The following is a 14,579-nucleotide window of genomic DNA, read 5'->3' on the forward strand; positions in this document are numbered from 1 at the left end:
CCATGAACCTCTTCTGCGTTGCTAGAGCTGCCTCCAGCGAACATCACTTCATCCCAGTTCTTTGTTTAATGGGCTCTGAATAAAGTGATTGTCATTTACCAATATTTAACAGTGTCAAATATCAGTTACAGGAGCCTTTTCAATTAAAGAAATGTCGACTTTACTAATTAGAATACTAGCAGCTTGAAAACTACCCTTGTGGTCATGCAAAGGAGACATTATCAGGTGGCAATTTGTGAGTTTTCTAAGAAGAACTTAATGGACCTTCCATATAGGAGACCCTGCAATGGTTGCCCTAAACGTGGTTCTCCTCATGAAGTCCAAATCCTCTAAGTGACTTTTCATGATAAGGCTGAGTTTATCTCACCCAGCAAGTACTTCACGTCTTCAGAGAAGCCAGCTCTACAGTGCCTGGGGATGCTTTCCCCAACAGGAAACATCCTCACTTTCATACGAGGTCTGAGAGAGGAAATTGGCCTCGGTGATTATATGAGGATCTCGGGTTTCAAACTGTATGACCTGTGCTGAGGGTTAGTGGTGATTTTCCTAAAGGCAAAATGTCCAATGAATATGTCTTTGTAAATATGTCCTTTGAATTGCCTATCAAATTTTATCCTGTCTAAATTTAACACAGGGTGTAAAACTAAATACCTAAAGTGCCCTATTTACAAAGATATGGCATATTCCCTAGTGGGCAGGGCCCCTTTGTAACTACTTTTTAAGCAGAAATCGTCTCATGGCTCAAATGTAGTTGCGTCTTGATGGGTACTGGGCAAGATGACATTTTCCACTTCCCTTATAGTTACACTGGGACCATGGGAGACACTCAGGCTGGCCAGGAAGTTTCCCGCACAGCCCTTTTGTGGCCACTGAATGCAGAACATCCAGGTAAGGACTCTCAGAAGGTCCTGAGGAATGGTGATGTCACAGTGGTGATGCGGGAGCCTGGATCCCTGAGTCACCATGTGAGGCAGCTCCAGAGCGCTGCCAGATCAGTAGGTGACTGGCCTGAACAAGGTCTAAACTTGTTAGAAGCCACTGAGACTTGGAGGTTCTTCGTGTGACAGCAGCTGGAGTTAATCACCTCAACCAAAACACTAGGTTGGCCACATTATATAAACCTGACATTTTGTGATAGTTTTTTGGATTGCAGAAAGATTTTTTGATTTACTGATGCTGCTTTAAATAGAAGCCTATGCATTAATTCTTTTTTTTATTTTAATTTTCACTTTATTGTCATAAGAACACTTAACATGAGATCTACCCTCTTAACAGATTTGTAATTGTTTAACCGTGGGCACGATGTTTTACAGCGGGTCTTTAGAATTTATTCGTCTTGCATGACTGCAACGTTATACTCATTGATTGCAGCTCTCCACTTCTCCCACCCCTCAGTCCCGGCAACCAGCCATCATTATGCTCTCTGCCTCTATGAGTTTGACTGTTTTCATTACCTCGTATAAGTGAGATCATGCAATATTTGTCCTTTTATGTCTGACTTATTTCACTTACCATAATGTCCCTAAGAGTCATCCACGTTGTTGCATACTGCAGGGTTTCCTTCATTTTTAATATTGAAGGATGGCTATTATTTAAAAAAAACAAAAAAGACAACAAGTGTTGACAAGGATGTGGAGAAGTTGGAACCCTTGTACACTGTTGGTGGGAATGCAAAATGGTGCAGCTGCTATGGAAAACAATAAATTAAAAATAGAACTACCACCAGGGGGCTGGCCCCCTGGCCGAGTGGTTAAGTTCACATGCTCTGCTTTGGTGGCCCAGGGTTCATCGATTCAGATCCTGGGCACGGACCTATGCACCACTCACCAAGCCATGCTGTGGCAGCCTCCCATATAGAAGAACTAGAAGGGCTTACGACTAGGACATACGACTATGTACTGTGGATTTAGGGAGAAAAAGAAAAAAGAAAGAAGAGGAAGATTGGCAACAGGTGTTAGCTCAGGCCAATCTTCCTCACCAAAAAAATATATATATAAAAAACAAATAGAACTACCATATGATCCAGCAATCCCGCTTCCAGGTATTTATCCAAAAGAATTGAAATCAGGATGTCAAAGAGATATCTGGACTCCCATGTGCATTGCAGCACTATTTGCCATAGCCAAGGATGTGGAAACCACCTAAATGTTCATCAGGGGATGAATGGAGAAAGGAAATGTGGCATATGCATTAATTCTTTAAAGACTGTCAACTATGTGAAGGCGTGAATGAGATAAACTTAAAGATAAAAATATGTGGTGACTGCCACCAACTGATGGCAGCCCAGAACGGAGACACAGTGATTCTGCCACTGCAGTGCGAGTGAGTGAGGAGGCAGGGCTGGTATACACAACCAACAAGTTAATGATTACTTACATGTTGGGGCTCTTTCTCAAAGTGGAATGTTACATTTTGCTTCATTGATTATATGAGGATAGCAGATTTCAAAAAATATTACGTATGTTGAGAGATGATGGTATTTTTAATGGCAAAATATTCCAATGAATATATTTGTATAAAATATTCTTTGAATTCCCTATAAACTTTATCACTTTTGAAATATTTTTAAAAATATTTCCTGGGCATATGTAAAGGACTCCAGCGAATACAATATTTTAGTTTTGTTGATCAGATTTTAGTCTTAGAAAAAGATCAAAAGACAATGTAATGTTTTTCAGCAAGCTTTGAAATAATACCATGTAACTCATGTTTAATATTTCCAATTAATTCATGAGCTTCTTGCTGCTTGTCCTTTTCTTTAAAAGGCAGGGTTGAAAAGATTCAGTTAATGCAAAGCGTCAGCTCCGTCTTAAAATCTGAGGGATGTTCTGCAGCCAGGTTTGAAAGTAGCATCGTCCAGTGCCTCTCAGTGAAGGCGACAAGTGCCGTACGAAAAGGCTGGGAGAAGTCGGAGTTTCCAATCAGTCAGGAAGGGGCAGGCGTGGCATTTTACCAGGCAAGGGAAATGCCAACTGCTTAGAGAAAGAGGTCTCCGACAGGCCATCCATTAGTATCAAGGAGGCTGTCCCCAGTGATCACATCAGGGGCAGAGATGAAATGAGCTTCTGCAGCACATCCCATGGCACTGAAGGGGAAGCGGAAAACAGTCCCCGGGGCCAGGCGCTTACGTGATAAGCCGGAGTATGGGACCGCATTTGGTTACACTCGTTCAGCGCAGGCCTGATTCCAAGTGTTCTGTGGCTTCATCTATCTCATCTTCACACACATCTGTCAGGTAGATGTTATGATTCACATCCTGTTAACAGATGTGGAAACAGGTTCAGAAAACAGGATGTAAATAGGCTGCTTTATGCGTAGATTTGTTAGTGATCTCTTGGTTAAAAAAACAAAACGGTAAATGGATAGATTTTCAACATGTCCTTATATGACTGCACATGCTGTGTGCTGCACAACTCCAGGGGTGACATTAACACCCTGCAGTGGGAAGAACGCTTCCTAAATTTGTGCCGTGCCCAACCTGTGCTGCCGCATGTAGCAGTATAGGTTAGATTGTGAATTGTATGAGGAGATGGACACATGAGTCATTGCTAGAACTTATTACCTTGATCTGCCAGCAAGGAGCACAAAAGGACACTGTGCGAATTAAATACAGGGGTTGAATCCATGAGCTAGCATATCAGCTTGAGACTTCCAGAGTGGAAGAAGCACTCAGAGTGTACTGATCGTTACAATAGAGTTCAAATTAATGGAGGGTTGATTTGTTGCACTCAGAGGAAAAGGCACACGTTTTTGTGTTTATGTCTTTGTTTACTATTGTGCAGCCATCACCAAGATGTCTGCTAAAGGTTTCCCACTTGCTCCATGGTCCAGGCATGTAGTAGGATGGAACTTCTGAGCTCTAGTGAGCTGTGAGGAGACACGCTCATATTACTTCAGAGCTGGAGCATCAGTCGCCAGTATAAAAATCCCCCAGCACTTTGTCAGCACGGAGAGAAGCTGTTCCCCGGCTGCTCTCAGGGTGAAGAAGCCAGCAGGCAGCGCCCCAGGTGACTCACGGTGAACACAGAGGGAGTGAGAAATAATCCTTTGTTGCTTAAGCGACTGAGATTTGGATGTCGTCACTGCTACACATTCATATTGAGTAACTCATGTCACCACCCTATTTCTGCAAAGGAATAATTATTGAATTTGGCACAAAATTTTTTCTCCCTTAAAGAATTTGTGCTAAGGAATCCTGGAACATTTTGGACCCTGGAATTTTTGAGGCTTACTCAGGTTTAGAACGATATTTTAGATAGTTGGAGGAGAAGATAAATGAGGATGGCTTTAGGCCAGGGTAAAAAAAAAGCCCAACGACAAAGAAAGAAACAAAAATGAATGTCTGGGTTGACTGTGTCTTCAGAACTATACACATCTGCTGACGTTTCCTGAATGCATATTATGGAGGTAAATATCACTTCAGTGGGTAACAGCTCGCGTCACGTGAAAATTTAGCAACCATTCTGCAGTTCAGATCCCTCTGCTTTAACGGTAGCAACAAACCTTACATTCTAATGCCATGTTCAATATGTTGAAAATGTTGAATCCTGTTTAATTGTATGTGAAGAATTTTTGACACTCTATTTAAAGTAAAAAGAATATATAATAGGAACGATGATGTTTATTTGCATCCTGCTATTAGCACTTTGAATGCAAGTAAACCATCTTTTGACCTTTTATCATCTGAATTGTTTGCCCTTTTTTATTCCCACCCCAATAATGTTTAGTGAATTCGGGTTCTAAAAAATTATATAGTGCTATTATCTTCCATGACAATGTTTTAAAGGGCAACTTGTGTTAGGGAAATATTTAAAGCCATATTGTATAATTTCCATCACGGCAAGGCAGTGTTAAAGATTTTCTGGGACCATAAGTAGTTCCTCTCCTGTGTAGTTGTTTAAATTCAATGGTGATGACAATTAGAACTGTCAAGCAGAAGTGAGACAATCAGCTATGCGTTACAATGGGAGAAGGAGGAGGAAGGCATGAAGAAGAGAAGTGTGCGATGTGGAAGCAAGCTTTAATCCTCCCCATTCTGTTTATGATGCAGTTCTCTTAAAAGATGATAAACTAGAGGAGGGGGAACCAAGTTGCCATCGGTCTCAGGCAGGCAATTACCCAGTCATTGTCCCTCACCAATGGTCTAGATAATGCACGGGAAAGCACTTGACAAATGCTTCTGTCCAAACAACTATTTAGCTCCAGGGCAGACAGAAGAGCCAGAATTTCAGACCTTCACCCCTCACTGTCTCGTGCATCTAAAATGTGCGGTGATCCAGTGTCAGCTCATCACTTACCATGCTTTAAAAATCCATATTTCTCTGCAAAAGATGGTCTCTGTGCATCTCTGCTGCACAGTTTTCTAGAAATACAAGAAATCCCTTCTGAAAATACAGAGATTTGTTCTAGGAAATGACAGTGCTCTTTGGATTATCTTTCAATGAGATCTGGCCACAAGCAGGGTCCCTAACAGCTAGATGGCATGCTGCCCTTTCTGGAAATTAATGGCAATGACAACACTGGTTTTTGCAGCAGCCCAAGCAGCTATGTTAATGAGTACTCTGTGAATGCCATAGATGCTCAGCATCACCCATCCCTTTTGAAATGTTCAATAATAGCAAATAGCATGGAGCTAGCCTTGTCCTCCTCTTTTGTTCTGTGGTACATCTAGACTAACCTCCTTGTCTGGCCTTCTAATTTCTCCTTTTTGCAATATGACCACAGAAATTGGCATACTATGGGAGGAAAAGGATTTGACCTGGTGAGTTAATGTTACCCTAAGTCAGTAATTTTGAGAATGTAATTTCAACATAAAATAATTCAATTTCCGTAACATAAGAAATTCCAGTGCCTGAGAAGAGAGGATGGCGAAGATAGTGATAGCTGAATTTTAAGGCATCATTGTGATTAAAGCAATTATTTTATATAATACATTTGAATTATCCTAGTAAGAGAGGATTACCCAGTTAGAAAATGTTTTCGGTGGTACAATATTAAGACCCATTTTGATATCTCTTTCCTACTGTTTTAATTGCAGTTTGTAAGGACAAGAGCAAACCGAAATAGCACTCTAAACCATTTATGTTTGGCCGGTGAATATTTTCCTGAACCATAAAATATGAATTTGCCAATGTAGAGAGTTACTCATATTTCCCTGGATTTTCTTGGATCTTGGCAGAGAAATAGAGAGTTCTTTCCAGCATGGAACACAGTTCTCTGATTATTTTGTGGTCCATTTTAGCTGCCAGTAACTTAAGTATTACAAAAGCAGGACATCTTCATCAAACACTAAAATATGACACGGACTTTTACAGCAGACTCTGCATTTTGCATTTTTATGTTAACTGTGGTATTAGTAAAGATCATTTATTTATAATTTGCATGGGGTTGCATTGTGCTTCTGCTGAAAGGAAAATGCTTTCTATCTTCCTATTGGAGCCTCAGCAATTTGGGTTGAAAGCTTAGAATAAAATAATGTAATTGTGTTTCTTGAGAGAGGCATGAAAATTTAAATTTTAAAATTCAGTCTCCTCTATGCTCTTCCAAATGGGAAGAAAAGATTGAAAGAGTGAGTTGCAATTGCTAACCATATTTAAAAAAAAAAAAACATTGTATTGAGGAAAATTTCAAACAAACACAAAAGTAGAAAGACTGTAATACTGAACCCTCCATGACCTTATCTCCAGGCTTCAAAAATTATCAACACTGTGCCAATCTTCAGACACAATTGTAGTCACATTATTGTAAAATTTTGCGTGGTCATCCATGAACGGAACAGAACAGTTTTAATGTTTCAAGATATATTGCATAAATTGTTATGATAATATTTTTCTCCAGAGTGTATGTATTTTCATAGAGGTAAATAATGAAGACGACGAATTTAATAAAGATATAAGCCATATCAGGGTTCTCTGTGTGTCACACTGTCTCAAAACTTGGTGGCTTAAGACAATACCCACTTATTTAGCTCCTGATTTTGTGGGTTGACATTTTGGCTGGGCTCAGTTGGGTGGCTTTTCCTGTCTAGGCTCAGCTCAGTGGATATTGACTGGGCTCGCTCCAGCATCTGTAATGGGTGGATGAACAGCTGGCGTGACTGCTTTGTTATGGCCTCATCTGTGAAGGTGAGGATAGCTGGGGCCTCTCTCTCCACGTGGTTCTCTCATTCTCCAGCAGGCTAGTGCAGGCTTGTCCCCAAGGCTGTGATTCCAGTGGTTTCAAGGTCCCAAAAGAAGGCAAGGCCAGTGTGCAGATACGTTGCAAGTCTCTGCTAGTGTCTATTTGCTGCTTTCCCTCTGGCCCAAACAAGTCACATGGCCAAACCAGATGCAAGAGGTTGATAAATAGACCTCACCCCTTAAAGAAATAGCTACAAAGTCATATTGCAAAAGGCCATGCCTACAAGGGAGCGAAGAATCTGTGGCCAGTATTATAATCTACGTCATAAAACTAAAAGTTTTATCAGTGAACACAAAAGGAAATGACGTTGACATTGGTGAAATGGCAGAGTAAGGACCTCCAAAATTTCTCTTTTCCATAAAATTAGTGATACAAGTGGAATAAGTTGTTAGAAGTAAGTTTTACAGGACTCTGGAAATTAACCAAAGGCTTGCAGCAACCCAGGGAACATACATTCTAGAAAAACAGTTGAATCTCAGTAGGAACAGTGTGCTTGGTGGTATTTTAACTTGCCTAGTGCACTCTGCCCTTCTCCAACTCCGTGGTAGCCTTGAAAAACAACAGCCGGTGGCTTCCCAAGCAGGCAGCAGAGAGAGCAGATCGGGGCTGGACCTCTAGCCAATCCTCATTCCTAAGGGGTAGCTTATTGGTCTGTTTTTGCCTGACTTGGAGCTTGCCTGGTGCAAAAAGCCTTTCCTAGAGGGAATAAAGTGCTGATACAGGCAACATCGTGAATGAATGTTGAAAACATTACACTAAGGGAAAAAAGCCACAGACAAAAAACCATGGATACTATGATTCCATTGATAAGAAATTTTGAGAATATGCAAATCAGCAGACGTAGAAAGTTGATTAGTGGTTGCCAGGGTGCAATGGACTGCATTTTTGCATCCCCCCGAAATTCATATGTTGACACTCTAACCCCCCGATAGGATGGCATTAGGAGGTAGGACTTTTGGGAGGTAATTAGGTTGTGAGGGTGGAGACCTCATGAACGGGATTAGTGCCCTTATAGAAGAGACCCCAGAGAGTGCTCTCTCCCTTTCCACCGTGTGACAACACAGTGAGAAGTCTGTGCACAAAGAAGTGGATCCTCACCAGACACCAGATCTGCCGGCACTTTCACCTTGGACTTCCCAGTCTCCAAAATTGTGAAAAATAAATGTTTAGTGTTTAAGCTACCGAGTCTATGGTATTTTTCTTATAGACTAAGACAGACAGGAGCTAAAAGGAGAGAGGATGGGGAGCGACCTCTAATGGGTACAGGGGGTTTTTTGTGCAGTGATGAAAATGTTCTGAAATTAGATAGTGGCGATGGTCACATCCCTTTGTGAATAGACTAAAAGCCACCAAATTGTCAATGTTAGAATGCTGACTATAATGCGATGTGAATTGTATCTGGATAAAAAAATGAAGCCCGTTATTTCAATAAATTTTTTAAAAAGATAAAGTAATTCTTTTAGCCTACAGTTATTCAAAATTGACTCTCTAGATGGATTTCTTTGCAAGTTGCTTAACTTCTGCACGATCTTTAGGATGGAGTCACGGACTTTCGATGGCACTCTGTTCCTTTAGTTTGCCTTGATGATCAAGCCTCCAGGTCTATGTTCCTGCTACTCTCCATGCCTTGAATACTCCCTTCTCCACACACCTACTCCTATCCCCAAATTTGTGAGCCGCTATTTATCTTAGAATTCTCAGTTCAGTCATCTCCTGGCTATGAAACATACTGTTTCCCCATTGAAACCCATAACCACTGATATTATATCTTCTGTAACATGTGGTTTTGACTAGATGTGTTTTAGACTGCCAACTCCTTGAGAAAGAGACCAGTTTTTATACATCTTTATATCTAAAGTGCACAAAATGGTGCCTGGCACCTTCACAGGAATCTTTTATCTCTTCTGAACAGTGGGAAGATGCTTCCCACAATCTTGGAACATTTAACCCAGGGCCAGTCCACAGTGACCATTTCTCCTCCTCTGCTCGTGTTGCAGAGGCAACTGAAAAACAGAGTGGTCCCAAAAGACTTGGAAATTTACATCCACACAAAACCCTGCACACAGATGTTTATAGCAGCTTTATTCATAGTTAGAAATATTTGGAAGCAATCAAGATGCCCTTCAGTAGATGAATGGATAAATAAACTATGGTACATCCAGACAGTGGAATATTATTCAGCACTAAAAAGAAATGAGCTATCAAGCTGTGAAAAGACGTGGAGGAACCTTAAATGCATACGACTAAGTGAAAGAAGCCAATCTGAAAAGGCTACATACTGTATGGTTCCAACTATGACATTCTGAAAAACACAAAACTATGAGAGAATAAAATGATCAATGGTTGCCCAAGAGCGGGAGGGAGGGATAAGTAAGTGCAGCACCGAGAATATTTAGAGTGGTGAAACTGTATTCATAGGGACTATATACTATAATAGAAACTATAATCACACAGAATAGATACTATAATGGTAGATACACATCATTATACATTTGTCGAAACCAATAGAATGTACAACACCAGGAGTGAAGCCTAATGTATATTATGCAGTTTGGGTGTTATGATGTGTCAGAGTAGGTTCATCAGTTGTAACAAATGTGGCAATCTAGTGGGGGATGCTGATAATGGGGGAGGCTGTGCATGTGTTAGGGCAGGGAATATATGGGAAATCTCTATACTTTCCTGTCACTTTTGCTGTGAACCTAAAACTTCTCTAAAAAATAAAGTCTTCAACACACAAACACAAACAGATTGGCAATAATTGGGCTGCTAGGTGGCCTCCTGTGTAGACCCATTCAGCTTTTCCTGAGTCTTGAGGTACAGAGTGAGGTCTCCTATCCAGAGAGTGTTCTCTCTACCTGACTTGACTCAGAACCCCAGAAAAGAGCCATGCCAGCTCCAGGGAGTGTATTTCACTTTGCCTAGGTGGACGGACTCTGCTTTGGAGCACACCAGAGAATACCATGTGAACAATGCCCCCAGGAGGTGTGCACTGTAGCCAGACCCTACTCCAGTCCATTCCTTTTTCTTCAGATCTCTGGTATATCTGTCCTAGCCAGCTTATCTCGGGCTCCAGCTGACAACTTGAGGCACACAGATTCTGGCCACTCTTGTCTGGGTGCTCCTTTATCATCTGGCTCCAAATAATTGACTGGTTCCCCAGCTCTCGTCCTGAGCTTTCCTTATGTCCCCCAGTTTGGCTCAGTAGTCTAAAATCTTATGCATTTGCACCACTGCTCCTAGTTATGTTCGTCCCCTTTGAAGAAAAATATATCCCCCCTTTGTCATGCTCACTGGCTGCCATGATTCTGTTTGCCCCCTCATCCCTACGTGAGTCTTGATCTGAACCTCTCTGTGCCTCCCCCATATATCCAATGACTTCTGCAAAGCAATCTGGAAAAATTCGTAGTAAGTCAAGGTGCTAACATGATCTTTCAAAGAAGCACGCATTTTCAGACCCTCTCCTCATCTGAGGCATCCAGAAAGTGAAGATCACTAGAGAGACCCGCATCAGCTCAGCCACTGTTCAGAGTGGTCCAGATTGCCTAACGGCTCTCTTACGAATAATTATTCCATAGGAATCATAATGAAGAAATAAATGTCATTTATATACCCGAGACGTTTATTTAATTTCTCATTAACTTAAAAATTTCAACTATATGACTGCTTTTGTGTCATGTACTTTGTATCCACTTTCCCCTCTAGCATACAATTTCTTATTTTTCTGCGAGCTAGTTTGAAATAAATAAGACATCTCATGGAATGTCTCCCAATAGCAGATTCCAAACTTTCTCTGGGTCTCAAATCTTGAATGATATATTAATGTATTTGGGAAGTTAGATTTTTAGCAATAAAAAATCAAAATGCAAACTTAGCTAGCTCTAGGAATAAAAATACTGGAGCCGTGAGACCAAAAGTGATTTTTTTGCGGATAACACAGGCTTCAAACAGCTTATCCCATGCTTGAAGATAATAATAGTTATAGGGCTTTGGCCTAATTAAAGTCACTCCAAAAGATATGTAACAGACATTCAACTTTCAATTATCCGAGTGATCACATGCTTGGGGCTTTGTTAATGATAATTAAACTTCAGCCTTAGAATTAAAGTCTTACAAAAGGGCAAAACAATTTGTATGTGTTTGCTCTACTCCTTCAATCGAATCGATTGGTTAATTAGTCCCTTATTGTCTGAGCTGTTTTTGCATTTTGGGACTAAAAGACATGAAGCAGTTTTACCTAAGGCTTGATATTCTGAAGGAGGTGTGGATTTTCCAAGTGCAAAGTGGAATCAATCCGAGCTGATGTACCAACTCTGGCATCCAGAATTAAATGACTGGCTCTTACTCACCGACTGTTACACATATCACAGAAGGACTCAGCTTTGTACACATTGTTAATAAATGAACTTCCTAATTTTGGTAACTTAAAAAAGCAAAAGTTCTTAGGCATATATGATGTTAATTTGTATAAATATTTACATACTTTTGAGTGAGTGGCATTCAATGGATCTAGTTCAGAACAGACCTTTATTTACATGGGTTTATTTTCACTCTCTTGTCAGTTGCTTGGTTTTCAGGCAGTTTGGCAATCTTGGGTCTTTTACCCTTTGATGCCAGTTCCTCGTTGTGTTCAATTCCATGTGGCAGAGAGCCGCAGGAGTGGACCTTCAGAGAAGTATGTCAACTCTGGCCCAAGTCTTGCAGGCTTTGGCTTGGCAATGACCATGTATTAGTCAGCTATTTCCACAATAATGCTGCAGAGCAAGCCACCTCTAACTCAAGGGCATAAAGATAGATGTTTACTCTCATGCTCATTCGTCTGTGGGTCCTCTGATGTGGCTCTGCTCCACGTGTTTCATCCAGGACCCAGGCTTGAGGAGCAGAGGAGAGATGCACCCACAGGGGTAAAAAGAAACACATAATGTCATTCAGATTGATGCCTATTACTGTTGTTTCTGCCTACATTTCTTTGGCCAAAGCACACGGCAGGAAAGTCTCCTTCTCCTGTGGATGTTGAAGGGGATTGTATTAGGTAATTTTCCATTGCTGTGTAATGAATTACCACAAACTTCGCAGCCTAAAACAGAATGTATTTGTCGTCTCACAGTTCTGTAAGTGAAAGTCCGGCACAGCTTAGCTGGGTTCTCTGCTGCAGGTCTCACTGGACTGAAACCAGCGTACCAGCTGGGACTGACGACACTTCTCACCTGGGGCTTGACATACTCTTCCAGGCTCACTGGTTATTTGAAGAATTAATGTCCTTCCCACACTTTCCACATGGGTTCCTCCATCTTGAAACCAGCAATGGAAGGTCAAGTCCTTCTCTGTTCTTTGTTCTATTCAGTCCCTCAATAGATTAGATAAGACCCACCCACACTAGGGAGGGCCATCTGCTTTACTCATTCTACTGCTTCAAATGCTAATCTTATCCAGAATCACCAGCACGCACACCCCCAGAAAATAATGTTTAGACAAATATCTAGGTACCTCATAGCCCAGTCAACTTGATACGTAAAATTTACCATCACAGAGCCTGTCAAGTTCATGAGCATAGTTTAAAAAAGTAGGAGAAAATGGGACTGGAGACAGAGGCAGGGACCACAGTGTGGAAAGTCTCATTGAGGGGTTTGGCCAGTATTCTAAAGACATTGGGAAGCCATCAGAGGACTTTAAGCAGGGGAGAGGGCTGATCACATTTGAAAGACCATTCTTACTGCAATGCAGAGGAGAACAGAGCAGTGTGTGTGTGGGAGGGGGGCTGCGGTTCGCTGTTTAGATGGCTCTTTCCATAGTCTAGACAAGATGATGGTGGCCTGGCCTTGGGTGTAGCACTGGAGAATGTGAAAAGTGGACAGATTCCAGAGTTCTTTAAGAGATGAAGTAGACAGGACTTGGTGGTTGACCAGATGTAGAAGATGAGGGAAAAGAAAAGATGCTTCCTAGAATGGGACCCAGGACAGTTGTAAAGATTGTGCATATACTCTGGGGCAGTACTTCTCAATTAGAAGCTACAGATTGTCAGGGCATCTGTGAGTTCTCTATAGGAATTCTTATCTTGTGTTCTTAATTTACTGATAATACAGAAAAAAAACTACATGAACATTCTAGATAATCTGGGCAACTACCTCATGCCTAAGTACTACCATGTTATTTCAATGTCTCCATTGGTATTTGCATGAGCAATTACATTAGTGTCATATGGACCACATCGTGTCACAATAAGCTCTTTGAAGAAAGATTTGGTAGTAGTTCAAAAGAAAAAGTTTTGAGAGAGTAGAGTCACCACCAGGCCCACAGCTATAGCAAATTCAGAAAACCTGTATTTCAGGAATCAATATCAGTAGGAAAAAGATTTCTTAGTGGCAATAATGATATGTACCAAGGCTATATTAAAAGATATTAGCTCCAAGAACATCTCAGAAGGCCGTAGAACATGGCTTGGAGGCTACACAGCAAGGGGCAACGCAGCCAGGAAGGATCCAAGTACCAGATATACCTAACTCATCTAGTGGAAACGTTGCCACCCACTGCTTGATACCTATGATACTAGGGACTGGGCCCTAGAAGCAAATCTGTCTGCTCTTCCCGGCGTATCCAAACAATCCTAGTAAATGGGGGCTGCCTTCGAGCTCTCACAGCTCGTTCCAAGTGTGTGTGATTGATGGAACCAGGTCATGGGCTCAGTCTCTTCAGGTCTCTGTCATTGTCACCTGATCAGCGCATCCTGCCCTGACTCAGCTGTTTTTCTCCTTACCCAGGGTTATTCTTCCTCATAGCATTTGTCATCACCTGATTATTGGTTTGCCATCTCTCCTGCTCCCAGCTGGACTCTAAGTTCCATACAAGCAAGGATTTTTGTGTTGTGGTCACTGTTGTATGTTGTATCCCCAGTGCCATGCACAGAGACCAGTGCCTAGAAGGCAGTCAATCAGGCTATGTAATAAATGAGTTATTTTGTTGTTAGTGCATCGAATGGGTTCCAACTCCTAGTGACCCTGTGTTCAGCAGAGCGGAGCCCTGCCTGGCCTTTTTGCGCCATCCTCTCCCCTTCCGGTGCCACATCAGACAGTGCTCCACTGCCATTCCTAGGGTCTTCATGGTCAGTTTTTTCAGAAGTGGGCGGCCAGGTTGTTCTTCTTAATCCCTCTTAGTCTAGAAGCTCTACTGACACCTGTCTACCATAGGGGACCTGCTGGTGTTTGAAATACTGGTGCCATAGCTTTGAGCATCACAGCAAAACACAGCCGCCACAGTATAACACCCGACAGAAGGGTGGTGTGGTTCCCTGACCAGGACACAGACCCAGGCCCTGGTGGTGAGAGCACCGAATCTTAACCACTAGACCACCAGGGCTGGCCGAGTAAGTTGTTAGCTAATATAAAATAAATCCATGAATTAAT

This window comes from Equus asinus, chromosome X (assembly GCF_041296235.1).
Source record: "Equus asinus isolate D_3611 breed Donkey chromosome X, EquAss-T2T_v2, whole genome shotgun sequence".
Classification (NCBI taxonomy): Eukaryota; Metazoa; Chordata; class Mammalia; order Perissodactyla; family Equidae; genus Equus; species Equus asinus.